Raw genomic sequence first — 18093 nt, 5'->3', positions numbered from 1 at the left:
AAGGAAAGAAGGTTTTACAGGGCACTAACAGCTGTCTTTAAGTAAGGGAGGGTTTATCATGTAAGAGATAAATGAGATATTTTCTAGTAGGTTCAGAGGAAGTTAAACATGTTCCCCCTCCTCCCCGGGCTGTGGTAAAATGAAACCTTTGAAATGATTAAGGGTATCCAAAAATGGAAGATAGCCTTTCTGAGGGGGAGCGCCCTGTTTCTGCACGTGTTAAGGAAAGATCATAAAATTTAAGAGAGATGGTGGCCAGGTGTCCGCTGCAAACAGTTCTAATGGAAAGTCTCCCTGACTTTATGTATGAATGTTGTTGGACTTTGTTTCTTTATTGTTGCGTAAAGTTTCGTATTATCTTAGTTCACAAGTCCTCAAAGTGTTTCAGGGTTAGCTTTGAAATGCTTCCTCTAAAGGACTTTAGATTTAGTGTTTAAACCCTCTAACATTCTAAATGGGTTACTGTTTTAGTTGATAAGTAAAACTGAAAGAAAATTAAAGGGACAAAAAATGTTTTAGAAAAGCATTTAGAGCTGAAAGGGATAACTTTGAATGGAAGTGGAAATTTTAAGCAATGAGATTGCAACTTTGAGAGGCGTGAAGTGTCACAGTGAACTCCGGTGACTGCTAGAGCTTTCAGAAGGCAGGGTGTGCCTTCCTATGTTGCCCCTGCTCCCTCTCCTTCCATCATAGCCCTCATGGCACCTTGTATCACCGGTAACTCTTCCATATGCTTCTCTTCCCCAGGAGGCTGTGAGCAACGTGGGGCAGACATGCTTTGCATCTGACCCATCATAACATCCCGAGCAGCTAACAAAGTGTTAACGTATTAAATTCAATAAGTATTTGTTGAGTAAAGTGTATGGATAGATTGTGGAATCCTTACTGTTTTAAAATCCAGTATCATATTTTATATGGAGCATTTTTATTTTTGGAATAGAGTAGTGAGCCGTTTACTGGAAAGATGCTAAAACATATATACCTTCAATGGTAGTGAAGCCCATTTAAAGATCTGATCTTTTGATTTTAAAACATATTTATTTACTGATAGATTATTCTCTATTACTATATTATTAAATAGCTAACTTTTAAACTCATTATTTTTAACTTTCGTTTCATTGCTGTCATCAAAAGAAACGTCTGAATGCCTCTTAGCATACAGCAGTGATCACTATATGAAGCAAAAGAAACCCTCATTCACCCATTCACCAAACATTTGCAAAGATGCTGTGCTAAGATGATGAGGACAAAAAAATGAATGGGGCACAGCACCTACTCTTCGGAAGCTCTTGTACATTGGAGGGACAAAAGTATAAGTAGATAATTACACCATGATAACAGCGTATGAACCAAAGTTGGTGCACTTGTAGTGCATATCTAAAATAGATAAGGCAGATATATCGGGGTACATATGAAATAAGTAAATACATATATTTATAATAAATAATGCATCATTGCTTGAAGAGAAGAGGAGCATAGGAAATTTTCATCATGTATCTCCAGACAATGGATGTTGACTATCCATTGCTGGGTTTGCTGAGAGTAGGGGAAGTAGAGAGTAGCATGTCATGAAATGATGAATAAGAGCTATAGTTATCACTGGCTTTTGCACAGTGCCTCTCTGACCCCTAAGCTCACAACATTCTGTATTGTCACAATTTTACAGATGAAAATCTGAGGTTAAGAGAAGTGAAGGGATTAGGCCAGATTTCCTGGCCAGTAAATGCTTCAACTAGAATGACAGTCCAGCCTTTAATACTCAGTATTTTTCACTCTTGCCTGAAGAAAGGGTCTTCAGAAGTGCTGAACTCATTGAAATGAATAGTCCATGCACATATCTTTTTTCTGTAAAATTACTTTTGAGTTCAAGGATTTTATGCATAAAAAAATACTACCTAAATGTGACACATAGATTTTACATACCACATTAATTCAACACAGAAGCACCGTCTTCTGCCTTCCACATCCTTTTCCTTATCTACCTGCAAAATAACTCAGGAACACTATTCAACTTGGAAGCACACAGCCTCTGCTAGCTTTAACAAGAAAACCTATCTTCAATGTCTTTTTCTTTCTTAAAAAAAAAAAAATGGACCGAATAGATGAATAGTTAGTTTCTTTTTATCATAGTGATGGTATTCTGGATTGATGGCCATGACAGATCTGTTCTTTACCCTAAAAAATAGTGACACTTTTCAAGGTAAGTTGCTGTCACATACTGATTACCTGGACAGAGATAAAAAGAACAGTAACACGAATTATAAATATTCTTGCTTCTGAGTTCAGAGGAATATTTATAGGAGGATGGAAATTTTGACTAGAATCATAGCAAACTCCAAACCTTCTTTTCATGTATACTTTCCATTTCTGAACTTTTGAATCTCTTACCAGGAAGTTTTTGGGTTTATAAACACAAGCCAAATTGAAATGGAAATTATCTATGTGCTTTAATATTTAATGCCAGAATTATCAGCACTGATGTTAACATGGGCTTTAAAGGAAGACAGACAGTTTTAGCTTTCTGCTTCCACTCATTAACTCTGTGACTATGAACTTGTTATTTCAAATACTATGCCTCAGTTTTCTCATCTGTGAAAATGGAGACATTAAAATTTTGGACTTTTTTTAAGGATTTATTTATTTGAGAAAGAGAGAGAGTGTATGTGAGCCAGAGGAGGGGCAGAGGGAGAGAGAGAGAATTTCAAACAGACTCCCTGCTGAGCAGAGAGCCTGATGTGGGGCAGATGTGGGGCTCGATCTCAAGACCCTGAGATCATGACCTGAACCAAAATCAAGAGTTGGATGCTTAACCAACTCAACCACCCAAGGACCCCTAAAATTTTGGACTTCTATGAAATAGGTGAGGTGATCTTCATAAAATAATTAGAACAGTGACAGACATGTTAAGTGCTTAATAAATACTGTCTATTGTTATTGGATTCCAGGAAAAAGGTTTTCAAAGCTCAAGATTTGTTTCATTTTCAGTTTGTAAAAAATGTTTGATGGATCAAATAATTCTGTGGGTTAAAGAATCATGTAGGGATTCACTAGAGACTGAGTTACAAGACCTGAATTTGCCTTTCCTAGTTTTGTTTTCCAGATCATTTTACTTTTCTTTGCTACAAATTTGTCAGTGCTAAAAAGGAAATGATAGTACCTGCCTGTATATCAGAATTTTAAATCTAGAAAAGTTGACAGGTATTGTCAATTGCAATTTATTTATTTTACTGAAAAAGAAGCTAAAAAATAGAAACCACAGAAGTTTTATGGCAGTATGGATTAGAAACTAGCAACAAATTTCATTCTAGTTTATGTTTTGGTAGACAAATGAATTGTGCACAAATTAGAAATAATACATCTAGTACCAAGTCTGGCTTTTACTTTTATAGTAAACTCTCTGCCCACATTTGGAATCTTTATTTAAAATGATATTTTGGTTTATAGCTGACTTTCCAGATTTATATAATCAATCTATTCAGTGGCCTATTTAGTAAATTGGGAGTGGACCATTTTGAAACACCTCTCCACTATAACGAAAATTATTTTCAGTAATATTCACAAAGTGAAATAAATAGTAATAATTCCAAAAAAGAAGCATAGACATAAAAATTTTATTTCGTTGAACCTTGTATATGTAACTATGCAAGTGGAAACAAATTAATTAAATGCTATAATAAAAAAGGAAAACAATAATTAATACTTTTTAATTACATTATTGCATTAAAGAAACAGAACAAAGACACATATGTAAGTGCTTCCAAAGAGTAAACTCTGCAAGTTTCAGATAACAATTTGCAAATAGAATGATGAGCTGAAGTAATTAAAGTTCTGTTTTCTTAACTATATAATCACTGGGATCATGCTTATTTAAGCATAGTGCTTAAATGTAGGAATCTGTAGTACCACAAAGACAGGATCATCCAACTCAGCACTGTCTTGGTGTAGACCCACATTGACTTAGTGGCTATTGTGAGCATCTCTTCCCAACTCTTTGCTCAGTGTCATCAGATTGGCAGTTTGAGATTAGTCGTGGAAGGTGTAGCATACCAAAGAAATCAGGAAGTACAACAACTCAAGGTTATTTCTTCAGGGATCCGATTGTTAAACATTTACCTGTACATCACAGATCACCTGTACTCAGAGAGAGTCCAAACTATTTCAAACTGTTGAGGCGGTACTCTCAAAACAATGATCCATAGTAAGTCCACAGAGCTGGGAGCCAAGCGTATAGTCAGCAGTTCCCTGAATTAACTTTCACATAGAAAGCAACATAACTGGAGAAATTGTTTAAAATGTAGATTGACAAAAGATCATTTAGAATTGTTGGCACATGTTGAAAATAAAAAACAGAGCGATTTCAAATTGGTTTTATTATTCGTTCAATTTTTAACTTTACCAAGGTATAACTTATTTGAGTGTATTCAAAGTGCACAATTTGATGAACATTAACAGCTGTATACTCTGCATCACCACCACTGCCAATGAAGGAACATTCCTATAACCCTCAAGATTCTTCTTGCCCTCCTGCCCCCCACAGCCCTAGACAGCAACTGATAAGATTTTTGTCACTGAAGATTAATTTTTATTTTCTAAAAGTTTAAATAAATGGAATCCTGTACTACATACTCTCTTGTGTCTAGTTTTTCCCACTGAACTGTAATTCACCCAATGTGTTACATTCATCAGTACTTTATTCTTTTCATTGCTGAGTACTTTCCCATTGAATGCATATGGCACCTTCATTCTGGCTATCCATTCACATACTGATGGGCATTTAGATTGTTTCCAGTTTGGGGGTTCTGTGAGTAAAGGTGTACACATCTTTGTGAGGGTAAATTTCTTTAGGGGTAAATTACTAGAAGCGGAATGTCTGGGTTGTATGGTTATGTTTTACTCTTTTAAAAAACAGGAAATTCTCTAAAGCGGTTGAACCATTTTGCATTCTGCCAACAGTGCAGGAGCCTTCTAGCTGCACTTAGAAGTAGCAGTTCACTCTCTCCTAGCAGTGACATAAAATTCACTGGAGCTCGGTGAATCACACAACTTTCCCAAAACAATCAGTATGGCTTCTATTTGCCCAGTTTTGCAACACATGTTTATGGTAGCTGAGATCTGAGTCAGCTCCACTATAAACCATATGCTGGGGGTTGGGAGGAAGTAGTTCCCCAAAGGAAAACTGAGGCACTAGGAGGCAGGATTCTAGGAGGCCAAACATCAACATAATTCTACTATACAATTCCATTATGTACAGAAAACTCTGCTAGAAATAACAGCTTTTTACTTAGAAATGTATAATTACAAGAAAAATCCATTTTTAGTTGGAATAATGGTGCAGTGAAACACAGCACCTAATAAACATATGCTCAGAACATTTAACAAAGAAACTGATGGGTGGGTGTTGGGAAAAACATATTAAGTCCATTGCTTTCCACTCCTTTTGTTTGTTTGTTTGAGATTCATAGAAATCTGTCTGTAAGGCAACTGGGTGTACTTGTTGAAGGCAGATGGTTGTGTTCTCTTGCTTGGTAACATAGAAAGCTGGAGACGGAGGTACAGATGGCCAGGTGGGGGAGGCTTTAGAAATGTGTGTGAGGCCAATGCTAACTTCAGGGATCATAGAATTTACATAAACCTAAAACTGTTGGAATATTTGTTAACTTGACAAATTATGTTCTAGAACCTTTGAACATTACTGCTATTATTCAGCCTTGGCGTTATAGAAGGGGCAAAGAAGGGAAGAGAGATGAATCAGTCGACATGCCCATTTTTCAGCTGCTTATTATGGTAAGTCAGCTCTCTTTATGGGTACAGAATCTGATGTTTTCTCGTCCCATGTCCATTCTTTATAAGCTGTCTGTGATTTCTGAAAGTTATTTAACTTAGTAATTTTATTGACTTTACATTCTATACCTTACCACCACTTCTTATTCCCCTTACCTTGCTCTTCTGACTATATATACATATACTTATATTTATATTATATATATAAAATATATATTTATATATAATATATACATATTATATATTAAAAATACATACATTTAAAAGCATATATGTAATATATAATTATGTATATATATATAATATATACTTTTAATTTTATATATTTTATATTGTCCTTTTCTCTCCATCCCCTCAGCAAAACAAAAACTCCGTAAGGGAAGACTATTTTATTTGTTCTTTTCATTTGTTGTATATCTTTTGCCAAGAAAAATTCTTAGCATGAAGTAAGCACTTCAAAATCTTTGTTCGATATTTTCTGATTTGTTTTGGATAGGCAGGGGAAAGTTAAAGATGAGAATAGGACCTTGCCTAACTTATTTGGTGATATATCTTAAGCGTCAACAATAGTGCCCCAAAACAGTAGTGTCTTAATAACCATTTGTTGGATGAATTAAAGATACCCATTATTTAATCCTTCTTTGTGAAGAAGACAATGTTAACTGTTGGGTAGGGAAAGAAAGCAGAAGTAACGGTGGTTTGAAAGAAATGCTGAAGATTTGTAATAATTATTGTGGGGAATTGTAAAAGTAGTCAATCAGAGACCGCCAAAAGGATTTCTCAGTAGAGGAAACCCTGTATTTGTAGTGGTCACAGTCAGCATGATTATATGATTTCCTCCAACAACGCTCAGTTCTCAAGGATAAGGAAGTAGATGGTTTCATTAACCTAACACCACCACCCTCTAAAATAATTGATCTTCTGTTTAATAGAAGCCTCTGTGATGTGTCATGTATATAGACTAGATAGGAAGAAAAACAAGCACACAGGGGATGGGAGAGACTGGGGCAAAAGGCAAGGGTATAGGGATTAGAAAACTCAGGGGAGAAGGAATAGTGGGAGGAGTGAGAGACTGAAAATATGATTGATTTTGTCACAGAATGGGATCTCAGAATTTATTATTTAGGAAGTATTCTAGTTTCTAGGTGATAAGATTCATTCTGAGACCAAGGTAGAATGTCAGCACAAAGTAGAATAGTTGTGTTTGAGGTTTGTGAGGCATGCGGTATGGGTGGAGAGGACCAAGGAATAGAGAACTAAGTTCTCTAGGAGTCAAGTTGGAGATGTGGACTCTGAGTCATATCCAATATCTCCTAAAAAAGGGTGAAAGGGCCTGAGGAGTCTATAGTTGACGGACTTACAGCATGATAGTAGGAGTCGGATTAAGAATTTATTTGGGAAATCTGAGAAAATATTCAAGTTTGGCTATAACACACAACCCAGTGACACATTGTTAGTCTCTTTCTAGGTCTTTCAGGGACCCATTCAGGGCAGGGACCCTGTGAATCCAAGTCTGGTACTGGTTTCTCTCCAAGGAATCAGGGGAAAGAGTGAAAGGTCCAGGAGGTTTTTGCTGTGTGTGGTGTAACATGAGAGCTACCCTTCCTGAGTGGCCAGAGAGGCAATTGGCTCCCTTAAGGAACTCACCATCTGATGGAATTATCGGTTCTCCAACTGTGAGGTGAAAGCCAGGGGGTGAAAAAGGAAAACAATTGGCGAAAATGATCCTTTTCACAAATTCTTCAGCAGCTCTGTTTAAAAAATACAAAAACTGACATTACTTTTTCTATTTCTCTTACCCTCCTCCCAGGAGTCAATAAAAATAATCTACTAAATATTTATCTTGCTGAAGTTTTCTTACTTTAAAATATGTCCTTCTTGAAGGCTAAGTGTATGTAGAAGTGATACATATTTTCTTTATGATTAACTAATCAATAATTGAAAGCCTTGTCATGATTATAGCCCTACTTGAGCACACTGTCATAAAACAGTGATTGAACTTGAATGGCACATGGTTTTCTTTCTTCATTCAATTTTCCTTTGCCTGAATTAATTACATGTTCAGGACCCTTTCTGCTAGTGTATAGCAGCTGTGAAATGAAAATAAGGTGGTTCAATTTTTTGTATCCTTGGAATGAAAGGTAGACGAGGACTGGAATAATCATTACAGAAGAGTGACTGTTTGTCCTGGTTGGAAAAATATAAGGAATTTAAAGAAAAAGAAATAGTGTGAGTATGAAAAAAAAAAGTCAGGAAATTAGTATAAAAAAGTGGTTTCTGGGATGTTTGGAATCCCATTAAACCCCCTTTTGCTTCCATATGTTTGGTAGCTATAAGGTATCAAAGGAGGCACCTTGATTCAATTTAACATGCTTAATGGGATTTCAGAATTCAACATAACTAGTGCAGGTGGTTCTCAGCAGCCCACAGCTCAATGTCATTCTTTAATTGATATTTCAGAGTGCCTGGACTCAATCTCCCACCTGCCAATTCAGCAGGAAGCCCAGTCTGATATGTCAGAAATTCCCAGGGGTCACTACTGTCCTAGCTGCTTGCTGATGGATCATAAATTCCAACTCATTCTAGAGGCCAGGAGAATCCTCCCTGGGGCCATCTGATGGCTGCTCCCAAAACCATCAGTGTACAGACAAGTACGCTGCTGTTCCAGGGGCAGGAAATCACCGAGCTCACCGTAGTTGGACTCACTATGTCCATCGCTGCACCTGGGCATGCTCTGCGCTCCTAGAGCTGCTTCTGGCATGCTTGGCTAAAAGTGTGGGAGGAAAAGAGGATCCCAAAACTAGGTCTGTGGCATCAGCAAACTATAGGCCTACATGCAAGAGCAATAATAGGCTCTTATGAAAACCTAGTCTTAAGAATTTCAATCTTTTTAAATAAAAAATATAAAATCATCAGTTTTAAGTACATAATTAAGTATAAAAGTGAGTATTTACTTAGAATGAGGAAATGTATCATAACATGTTGCAGAATCCTTGGAGATTCAGGTCCCCCAGTTTGCCAGAAATACTTCATAGACCTAGTCCTTGCGTGCTTACCCTCCCCTCATAGAACATTTTAAACTCTGAACAACTCCTCCACAATCCCAGGGGTCTGGACAAGGGAGAGTCCCCAAAACGGAAGTTCTATTAGTTTCGTGATAAATTCACCTCTGCCTACATAGTGTCACCTCTGGGTGCATTGCTGATTACCTGGGGTTCTGCCAGAGCCAATTGGCCCTTGCCATTTGGATGCTTTGTGCATAGCCACCACTGAGGTTGTCTGCACCTGCTGGAGTCTGGGGAGTGCTCAGAGATTTGGCCCACTCATACCATCACCTCCTCTTCCTCGCTTTCTTGTCAGGACTGGTCCTGCCTGTGAAGCCCAGGCTACCATGGTTTCTTGAGGTTTGAATAGGGATATGACTTCTTTTAGTCTTTATCTGGTGAAGGGGCCCCTCGACAAAATGCGCAGTTCCGCCACCATAGACCACTTTAATTTTATTCAATTGTATTTATATTTCCTATCCCCAGTAAAAGATGTGCAACAAAGAGCTCCCCCAACCCCAGCACCCCTCCCTCCTGCTATGCAATTCTTTTCCTCAATGGTATTATTGTTTCTTGGGTAGCATTATAGAACTATATTTTGCAAAGATAAAAAAAAAAAACTGTGTATGTATGTGTTGATGTTAAGCTCTCCCATTCTTCTTTAACATACTAGAGTAATTTTACTTATTCTGTTATTATAGAATTTGCTATAATTCTCTGCTGAGAATGATCTGAGTACAATGCTTAGAGGAAAGCTGGAAAAGAAGGAAGTTCTTAGACATCTTTCTCGATTTCTTCTATAGTGATTTTGTCTCATCTTGTGTGGGATACTCTGCTTTCCTTTTCTTAGCATTTACCCGGCATGAGTTTTTTTTTTTGTTTTAGCGTAGTATTTTGCTTTGTCATCCAAGTGCTACTATGTGAGTTTAGTCTGATTAAATTTATTAATATGACTGATTTTTTTTTGTTATACTATTTCAGATGTTTTCTCTTTTCATAACTTTAAATATATATATAGACTCCCTGTGAATCCAATGGTGGTGTATGTGCTAGTTATATTTACCTTTGTGTTGGTAAATATACTTAGCCTTCTTTATTCTTTTATCTTTTACAGAAGACATCGGAATATTCATTTTTCTAACTTTGGCTAATTTTTTAATTACTGCAGATTATATTATTTACATTTTTTTTAAAGATTTTATTTATTTATTTGACAGAGAGAGACACAGCAAGAGAGGGAACACAAGCAGGGGGAGTGGGAGACGGAGAAGCAGGCTTCCCGTGGAGCAGAGAGCCCAATGCGGGGCTCGATCCTAGGACCCCGGGATCATGACCTGAGCCCAAGGCAGACGCTTAACGACTGAGCCACCCAGGCGCCAAAATGTAAATATATTATTTACATTTTGATCTGATCTCATAATCTTAACATTTGTTTCAGTCTTGATTCTATGGTTAAATAGATTTAGTGATCACACAAATTTCTTTGATGTGGCTTCTTCAGTCATTTCGCGATTAGCTAAATCTTGCTCAATGTTAGATTCCTCAGGGACAGATGGGAACAATTCCCTTGGATTCTTGCATTTGGTATCCCTCTTAAATATATAGGTTGAAATAGTCTTTTATTTCAGGGAAGTCTTAATAAATTATATCCTTATGTATTTGTGCTTTCTTCTTTTATTTCAATTTATTCTTCTATAATTCCTAGTATGGTATCTTGGGTATCCTTGGTTTATATTCCATATCTATGAAAATGTAATAGAGTGCTTATATATATAATTTTTTTTCCTTTTTCTCTATGAAGAAAAGAAACTAAAAAGGCAGGTGGCCAGGAGAAGCAAATAAATCTTCCTTCAATACTCATGTCTAGATTGTGGTCAGACATCAGCATGTGATTTAACCTCCTCCAGGTCTCATTGGAATTTGCACTGGGATGTGCAAAGTGGGTGGCCCTAGATTCTTGAAGACAATATAGGCTTTGTTTCTGTTGGAGCTCAGAACAGTCTTGGTCCAGTGTATCAAGTGGCAATATGATTGGAGGGAAACGAGAAGCCTCTCAAAATTATGTCATCCACCCCAAACATAGTGATATTTACCCTACAGACTTTGAAATGTAAATTTTTGAAAGAACTTTACCTATTTGCTATCCTGTCTCCTCATAAAACTTTCTAAAATTTTTGAAAATTCTTTATGTTATCTTAAGAAACAATCTCTCAAAGAATAGAAATCAGATTTTGTAAGAGTATAGACTATTGAAGGGTAGTTCCTTGTGGTAGATATTTGGCCCTGGCAATGAGACTAAGTGGACCAGGTGGTCCCCGAAGGAAAGGGTGTAGGAACTTCAAGCTTCAGTGTAACTGATGCATTGCCAAAAGCTGTAGGTTTTACACCAGAGCAATAATCATATTGGCCAATGTATCCCTAATATTACTGGTTCAGACGAGGTCCAGGGCTACTGAAGGGTGGCTGACTTAGCTCCACACTGATTCCCCATTCTTGTTCCTTTGAGAGGCCTTCTGATTTCTTGCTGTGACTAGGAAGATCCTTGTCAGTGACATCCTATAAGGCTCAGGCATAGGGACAGAAAAGGGGCACCAGATCCAAGACTTGCACGATAAAAAAGAAAAGGAATCTAAAGGAAGTGAGTAGAGCCTACAAAGGGTGCCAAAACATACCTCTGATTTAATTCTTCAGCTGCTCAGTGAGTTACGTGTCTGCTGTTCAATAGATATCACACATATTTTCCTGTTTTCAGTGTTTCCTCTTTCCACTCTCTGTCAGAGATAGAGGAGAATGAAATATTTCTCTCTGCACCTACTGCAATCAATTTTGCCAGTAAGTACAGATCTTAAAACAAAACTATCTTGACCCTCTCATAAAAGAAGGTATTTTCAATTGCTTGCTGATAGCTTGAAAGTACACATCATTTTTCATACACATACCCCTAGTAATTTGTCATGTGTCTGGGCATTTCATGATCAGAGATATTTTACTATCTATCCATCTCTGCTCTTTCAAGGGTCTGTTTTTAACACCGAGACAATACACTTCATCCAGTCAATAAAGAACATTCCAATGTGATGGTGATTAAGAACATATACTCAGATGTCAGACAACTTGGTTCAAATGGACAATTTACTTAATTCTCTCTCAACCTTGAAAATAGGGATCATGTCAGTATCTACCTCATAGGGTTGTGATGAAGATAAGATTCAGATACTTAAAAACATGTATCAGGCACCTGCTGTGATGTACTATGATGAAAATGTGAGCTAAGGTGATCGAGACGATAGGGTGACAGAGAAAGCAGCTCCAGGAAGGTTTTCTTTGATCAGAGATCTGAATCAAGTGGAGCGAAAAAGCAAGTCTTGCAAATATGGAGGGAGAGGAGGTTCCAGGCAGAGGAAAGAACAATTAAAATGTGCTGTGTTGGGGATATTATTGTCATGTTTGAGGAACCAGGGGAATTGTGATATGATTAATGACATCATGACATGCTTTTCACAGTGCTGGGGCCTAGCAAGTCCTCCACAAATCTTAGCAATTCTGCTTAGTATCTGGATCACAGGAACAGAAATATTTCCCCCTTTTATTACCTTGTTTAATGTAAGAGGACCTAATTATACCAACCATAGCACTGAGACTACCTGCAAACTCTCTTGTTCTTTAAGCAAGCAGGCTCTGTGCGATGAAAAGATAAAAGCTGACTGAGTTTCTCTGTGGGACAGAGCAAGGAGCAACAATTTCTGACTGGCCCCATCCAGAAGTATTACAGGACAAAATGGTGCCTTTCTGAACTTGGACTCTCCAGAATTGATGGCCTCAAGAAGACAAGCCTGGAGGTGGATGGGAAGAGCTGTACCACATAAGAGTTCCTAAAGCCAGGGTTTTTCTAGAGAATTCCAGGCTAAGAAGAAGCCACAGTCTACATGCAGACTGTAGTGTGGAATGCTGCTTCTCGTCATTTGGAGTATGTATTTATTATGTGAGCAATATGTATTGTAGAAAATTTATTGATAAATAAAATTATTTTAGAAATTTATAAAATTGATTGTAGATGTTTATTGTAGAATATTAAGAAGGTATAGACATAAAAAAGGAAGGGAGAAGAAGAAAGGATGGGGGAAGGAGGAGAAAAGTGGAGGAAGAAATCATCTACTAAGCTACTAGCCAAACATAAGTGCTATTCTGGTTTTATTAATTTCTTGAATACAGATTCAATGAAAATACACATATCTTTAGTAACCTACTATCTTCACTCAACTTCTGATATCTACCGTCTTTTCCCATAAATACATTTAACCACATCTTTTTTAATGGCTGTATAGTTATCCATCATGAAGTTGAGCTATAATTTATTGTAACCTTATGATAATCTCACTTTGTAATGTTAAACATGTTATTTCTCTTCACAACTGTGTTTCCAATATCCATGGAAGAAGAGAACACATAATGGTAACAATTGCCCAGGAAAGCAGTGGCATCTTCTAAACATGAGTTTGTGGACTAGTAACCAGAACAGCATCTATTTGCATTTGAAAATTCATTTAGAGAGAGAGGGAAGTAGATGGGATGTTAGGACTCTTCAATTTGCTCACATGCTTGATACACAAATAAACTCTTAGACTCCTTGCAAAGTTTCAGCTCTCCCCCGTCCCACTTGGATTGCAGCTGCTCACAGATTATGATGCATGAAGATGAAAGGAGGTGGTCCTCAAAGTATGGTCCCAGGACCAGCAGCATCAGCATCCTCTTGTAACTTGTCAGAAATACTAATTACCTGGCCCCACTCCAGACCTAATGAATCAGAAGCTCTAAGGTTATGGCCCCCAGTCTGTTTTAGTAAGATGTGCTAGTGATTCTGATCAAATCAGAGAACCATCCAAAGGCAGAACACATAACATTTGTATCCTGTCACTATCAGTAATCAGACCGGTGACTTCCCACTCGTTGCATCCTCTGAGCTTCAGTTTTCTTATTCATAAAAAATCAAAAACACAAGAAGCAAGCAAACAAACATTGCATTTATAATGATACAATTGTAAAGATTCAATAACAATTTCTGTGAATGGAACAGGCTGTGCCTGGCATATGATATGCACATTGATCCAGGAATTATCTACGATTCTAATATGTGACAGGTACTGGAAGACAAAGCGAAGAAGGTAAATATTTTCTTGGCCCTCATTCAGTAAGGGAAAAAAAAACTACAGTTTTTTTAAAAAATCAATTAAATATCATATTTGTCTTGATAACACATAGTTAAGGCCCAAGGAAGGAGGGAGTAATTGTGTTTGGGAAGGACAAGCCGTCAGGAAACTCTTCACAGGGGAGAAAACCATGAGCCACAGAGAGTCCAGAGTAAATTAATTCTGGGAAGTGTGAAGAGGCCAAGGCTTGTGGACGTGGCAAAATGAGGTCACTATATATCCGTGAATGACACATGAATGAGACAGCAGAATTTCCTGCAACAGTGGGTGTCTGCCACAAGAGGAAGAGAGAGGTCGACGAGGAAGCCACAAGTAATTAGAAGAGACAAAAATTTAAGAAAGAGGAAAAGATAAGATGAAAAACAAGCCAGATCCTAGAGGTCTTGAATGGCCTTTGTATTTCTGGTTCCAGGCAATGTCAGTGTCCCTGTTTTGTTTGTTTGTTTGTTTCTTTCTTTCTTTCTTCCTTTCTTCTTTCTTTCTTTCTTTTGACTTATTTATTTTAGAAAGAGAACACAAACAGGAAGGGCAGAGGGAGAGAGAGAATCTGAAGCAGACTCCCTGCTGAGCTCGGAGCCCCCACTCGGGACTCGATCCCACGACCCTGAGATCATGACCTAAGCCAAAATTGAGAGTTGGACGCTCAACTGACTGAACCACCCAAGCATCCCCAAAATGACATTTTAAAGTAGTACTGATGGAGGAGAAGAAATCCCAGAAAGGCTACATCGCAATTTGGGACACAAGTGGAAAGGCAAAGGGGACTCTGGAATTTTGTATTTTTTGCTTTCTTTGTCTCCTTCTGCAGCCGAATGCCTGAATGACTGACAAGCTGCCAGCTTTGAGGAAGAGGAAAGTGGAGTGACAGGGAAGAAAAGGGGGACAGAAGAAAGAAAGGAGAGAAAGAAGAGCATTTGGAGGAATCCCTTGGGGGTTCACCATACTCAGAGCCAGGCAGATTTTTAGATACGCTGAAGTAAATCATATATTGCTTTTGGATTTCTTTGGATCCTTTGTGGCACATTATTTACGACTGAGTTCTTTGTACATAGTTATTTTTAATGACTTTGCTCCCAAACTAAGCCCTTGGTACCATTGTGCCAGCAACAATGAAAGTTGTGCCACTTTGTTCTGTTTATGAAGGACTATAGATTTACAAATGCTGAAAATAAAACCCACAGAGTCCATAAAGTAGACGTTCTTAGTCCTCTGCTACCTTATTCTACTTTTAAGATGTTTTCCCAACCGCAGTCATAATCATGGTTTATTGCATTGCCCTAAAGATAGAGACCTTAGAACATCTACTCCCGTAACTCGATTAAAGGCAGTAGCTTGAGCCCTCACTTCTGCTCTCAGCTCTCCGGTTAGGACAGAAGAAATGATTATATTTTATGTAAATATTATGGATGTGCATTCCGTCTCTGTAGCTCGGGGCTTTAAAATTTTCCACTTTAAAAGGTATTCACCACTTTCCCTTGCTTTTCCCAAACACGAAGTAAATCTCGGGAACTAAAGGACAGTTCGTTTAGACACCATAATGCTCAGTTTCAATATAATTAAATTGCATACACATAGTCACACTCAGGGAGAGCTGGAACGTCAGCTTCTAATTTGCCGCCAAACAAACAGTGTCTCCGGTTATTTTCCAGAGTCTAGGGTGGTAAGTTTAGTAATTGAAGAGGGGAATAAACAAAGTTAGCATAAAATTATAGTCTGACACAATCTGAAATTCTGCATTTTAAGATCAGGGTGAGCTCATCTGTCATGAGGCCTAAAATAAACAAGTGTTCAAGATGGAAACAATAGTGCAGTTAAAAGTCATCCACAAAAGTGAGTCAAGCACTCCAAGTGCCTTCTGCTTGGGGCAAAGTGAAATTCTGAGGGGTGAATCTAACCATTGTCCTTCTAAGACATGAAGATGTTTAAACAACCACTACAACAGCAGACACAGAAAAACACACGTACTTTTATTCTGTTTCTAAAATGTTGGAAAAATAATCATGCTGGTAAAATATAAAACTTATGGGTTGTTCATGTTCTGAGCTACAAGGTGACTATCAGAGGGTTCAGGCTTCTCAAACCTCCACATGGTTGGGAAATGGTGGGAGGAGGTGAAATGGATTGTCTCCCTGGATGAACTGCAACAGATCAAAGGACCAGGCCAAAGAACAGATACCAAGGAGTTCAAGAGCTTGCCTTCTTTCCCATCTCAATAAATGAAGACTCCTATTGATCTAACGGCTCGGACCAAAGAAATTGAAGTTAACCTCTGACGCCTCTCTTCTCCCATCTTCTATATCTAATCAAGCTGCAAATTCCATGAGAACTGACATCACTGGTGCAAGTGACACTCACTGTCTTCCATTTTCTTATAACCATAGATTTTTAATGGTCTTCTTGTTCCCACCATTGTCCCTCTAATCTATTTTCGACCCAGCAGCTAAGTGATATTGTTAAAATTTAAGCCAGACTACGTCAATAACTACCCATCTCAAGTAAAATCCAAATTGCTTACAGTATCCTCAAAGGCCCCTCTTGATCAGTCCTTCTCTCCCTCCAGATGTCCTCTCCAACCACCATGCCCATTCCCTCTCACTCACTTGATTCCTATGGCGTGAGCCACCTAGTAGTCACTCAAGCCTGCGGGGTACACTCCTGCCTCAAAACACTGGCATTTGCTATATTTTTCTGCCTGATGTGCACTTCCCTTAGATATCCAAAATGTTCTCTTCCTCAACTATTATGGGTCTCTGGTCAAAAATATTTCATCAAGAAATCCTTTCCTGAGCACCTTATTTAAAAGTATAATTTCTTGGGGGACCTGGGTGGCTCAGTCGGTTGGGCATCTGCCTTTGGTTCAGGCCATGATTCCAGGACCCTGGGATCAAGCCCTGAGTCAGGCTCCCTGCTCAGTGGGGAGTCTGCTTCTCCCTCTCCATCTCCCTCTATCCCTCCCCCCACTCATGCTCTCTCTCTCTCTCTCAAATAAACAAATAAAATCTTTAAAAGAAAGTGTAATTTCTTCTTCACTCAGGATTCCCTGATCCTTTCCATTCTTTATTTTTCACTATAGAGGTAACAATTTCCTACAAGCTACAAATTTTATTTATTTGTTTATCATCGGTTCTCTTCCACCAGGAATGTTGATTTGTATGTTATTTTTTTATATCAGTTTCCAGAGAACTGTAATAGTGGCATGACATAGATAAGCCCTCAATAAATGTTTGTTAAACTGATGAAAGGAGTCCTTCAAATAATACCAATTATTCTTCTTATAAGACCAGCCCTGCTCTAGTTCACTACGGTTATTTACAAAACAGATCTGAGGAGTCCCGGGACTCATAACTAAAGAGATGGGGAAATTTTTTGGAAAAAATGTGCCCATCCAGAGGTGTTGGATGTCCCCGCTGCACTGGCTTGTGGTTCCATTAGCCATCAGTCAGTCGAGCCCTTGCATCTGGCTCCAAGGCCCAACAGATGTCATTCTATAATATGTGAGAGCAAATACCTAGGAAGGAAGGAGGAAATAATTTTCAACAATTTTTGTTTACTAAAAATTAGCCAACAGCATTTCCTAAATTCATTGAAGATTCAACAACACTGTCCATATTTCCAAATCACAATGATACTCCATGTAATAGAAAAACACATATGGTGTTAAAAAATATTAGTACTAATGCTATGAATTTCATTCATTATCACACTTTTGCTTTAAAATAGCAGGTCTATTGCCTCTAGACTAATTCTTTTTAAACCTGCTCTGACTTTATTTAGTACCTGGATTAATGAAGTCATTCTAATTTCTCAAATGCCGATCAGGATTAGAATTCTCATAAAACGACCAAAGAAGTAACTTGGTTAAAAAAAGATCAAATAGAACTTTCCTTCATGTCATTTGGAACTGGAAAGTGTACTACACTGATAACTTTCAGTGATGGTTATGTGTTATCTTAAACTGATCTCACTGGATCTATAACAATGCACACTGGTATGCACAATTCTTTTTCGACTGCCATGGCTTGTCCTCAGTATTGGTCCCCTATGGAGCCGGGGATGAGGGT

Source organism: Leptonychotes weddellii, chromosome 2, assembly GCF_054177405.1.
Source record: "Leptonychotes weddellii isolate Sample4059 chromosome 2, ASM5417740v2, whole genome shotgun sequence".
Classification (NCBI taxonomy): Eukaryota; Metazoa; Chordata; class Mammalia; order Carnivora; family Phocidae; genus Leptonychotes; species Leptonychotes weddellii.
Note: the sequence above shows the minus strand (reverse complement) of the source record.